The 2,696-nt window shown below is 42.7% G+C and overlaps 1 non-coding gene across 1 annotated transcript; it reads left to right on the forward strand.

The window, feature by feature from the left end:
• The first annotated feature begins 1,554 nt into the window (after positions 1-1,554).
• Positions 1,555-1,661, forward strand: LOC135269748 (U6 spliceosomal RNA). The gene has a single exon (XR_010338012.1). It is a non-coding gene; the product is annotated as a U6 spliceosomal RNA (small nuclear RNA).
• The last annotated feature ends 1,035 nt before the right edge of the window (positions 1,662-2,696 follow it).

Raw genomic sequence — 2,696 nt, forward strand, 5'->3', positions numbered from 1 at the left:
TGTGTATCTTAACCGTATTTTATTGAAGTCTCATGTCTCCCTAAAATGTGTAACATCACGCTGCACCCCAACCACCTTGGGCACACGTTCTCAGGATCTTATATTCTCAGTGTCATAGGCCATGGTCACTCCTATTTGGCTCAGAATAAATCTCTTTAAATATTTTACAGTGTTTGACTATTTTTGTTGACATCATGCAAATTTACTCCGAAGAAAACCTTGGGGAATCATTCTAGATTTTTTTTCCCTTCTCAACCACTCCTAAGAGAAAATTAAGCCCTCCTGCCCTAAGGCATGTATTGTATGTAATAACTAACTTATTTCCCAGTATCTTCTAGAATGCCAGCTTTCTAATTCGGAGAAATGACAAATCACTGAAATAATTTTCTCTAAAGCTTCAATCTCTCCTGTGATTGAGAAAGGCTAAATTACCTAGATTTCAGTGGTTTTCTAATGTTATAGTGAACCCCAAGTTTCTCTTCAAAGAATCAGTATGTCAGTATGTTCAGCTCTCTTATTCTTTAAATCTCTATTTTAAAGTTTGACTTCCTTATAATTCCAATAAACAACTTCTCCACCGGTTCATCAGTAGTTCACGTCTGCTCCCCCTCCCCGCTGGCACCATCCTGACTCATCCCAGTCACATGATCACCCCTGACTACCTGCTCTGACACACCGATAACTGTCCTTCCCGCCAAACACCCACCCTGCTACTCCAGCTCAGACCCCTGCTCTTTTTAAAATAGCCAATTGGGATTAGTCTAGTTTGTGGGGTCTAACCCTAGCCAACAGGGGATGACACAGCAGCAGGGATGACCCCCGTCAGGCATAAGTACACCTTTCCCCCTTGTCCAAGCGTGGGGCGACCATCATTGCTCCATCCGTGCACCCCAAACCCTTCTATAGAAGTAAACTGCCTTGCTGAGAGGACATATCTCCCAATGCTATTTCTTTTGCAGCATTGAAATTTTACTTATAACACTAACATTGTTCAGAATTATCTGGAGGTTTTTTAAAACACAGGTTTCCAGGCCCTGCCCCTATTCAGTAGGTCCAGAATGAAGCCCCCAAATTTGCAATTCTTATGATCACTAGGTCCCAGGTAATTCTAATGCGGCTGGGTCAGGGACCATAATTTAGGAACCACTGATCTAGACCAATTCTAACATTGTTTAAAAAGCTCATGTCAATCAATAAGAAACTCATTTTACATCATGTCTCAGTACACTTAGGAACACACACACACATACCTGAAACAATTTTGAAACTGCCTTTGGAAAATTATAACTAAGGAAATTATGACAGGGAAAGATATCAGACCTAACCAACTCCATCTTGCTTGTAACCTTTAAGCTGTCCTTGTTTATTCCTGGGCATAGGCCAAACTAGCCTTGGGAAGGAACTTAGTTTATAGTTTAAGTAATATCCCTTCCGAAAAGCTAAACTGTCCTTGTGAAATGAATGGAAGACCACCAGCCACTAAGTTAGAATGAGGGGCTGGAATTCTAAATATTAACAGCCATTATTCCAGAGGTCATAGAGTCACAACTTCTCGTGCTCGCTTCGGCAGCACATATACTAAAATTGGAATGATACAGAGAAGATTAGCATGGCCCCGGCACAAGGATAACACACAAATTTATGAAGCATTCCATATATATTTTTTTAAATTAAAAAAAAAAGAGTCACAACTTTTCCAATTACTCTTAAAGGTAACATCACTGTTGTGAACCTAAGCTTGGCCTTCTGAGATGTCTTTTCAAGGTTTTGCATTTCTAACAACCAGATGGTCCCAGCTGGACCTGTCAACCAGTTCTGTGGCCCCCACCTAGGAACTGACTCAGCATAAGAGAACAGCTTTCTTTCTTTCTTTTTTTTTTCCTAAGAGAACCACTTTGACTCCTATTATTTCAGCCCGGAGCCAACCAATCAGCACTCCCAATTCATTGGCCCCCTACCCTCCAAATTATCCTTTAAAACACTAATCCCTGAGTTTTCAGGGAGACAGATTTAAGTAATAATAAAACTCCTGTCTCCTGCATAGTCAGCTCTGCATGAATTACTCTTCCTCTATTGCAGTTCCCCCATCTTAATAAATTGGCATTGTCTAGGTAGCAGGCAAGGTGAACCTATCAAGCGGTTACAAATTTGGGGGCTCATCTGGGATTGCCCTTGTTGCTATCTGTCCATGGTTCAGTAGCCCCCCTCTGGCAATGGATTCAGAGGCCAGTCCAAGCAGCCGCCTAGTTCTCTTGGACTGGGGGCCAACTCTGGTACTCTTTCTACTGGTGGGGTGCTGCCAACCCAATGTGCAAAGTGCTAATTGCAATGGAGAAATAGTCCTGGGGAGATATCCCATAAATGTATCCCCATCACAAGGCATCTGTCTGTAGGCCCATTGTGGGGTGTCTGGGTTGGTGAGTATCCTAGGCACTGCTCATGCCTCCTTCCTTTTCCTGACTGGTTCTCTAGCCCCATGGTGGAGTGTCTGTCTGTAGCCTCATTGCAGGGGGCTTACTGCAACCTCCACTTCCCAGGTTCAAGTGATTCTCCTGCCTCAGCCTCCTGAGAAATTGGGATTATAGGCACACACCACCAAGCCAGGCCTTAAAAAAAAAAAAAAAGAAAAAGAAAAAAAAATGCATGGTAGAAGCACAACACTATCTTCTCCTGTAGTATTCCCCTACTTTTTGGGG

This window comes from Aotus nancymaae, unplaced genomic scaffold, assembly GCF_030222135.1.
Source record: "Aotus nancymaae isolate 86718 unplaced genomic scaffold, 86718_ANA_hifiasm-v0.15.2.pri h1tg000057l, whole genome shotgun sequence".
NCBI classification, from domain to species: Eukaryota; Metazoa; Chordata; class Mammalia; order Primates; family Aotidae; genus Aotus; species Aotus nancymaae.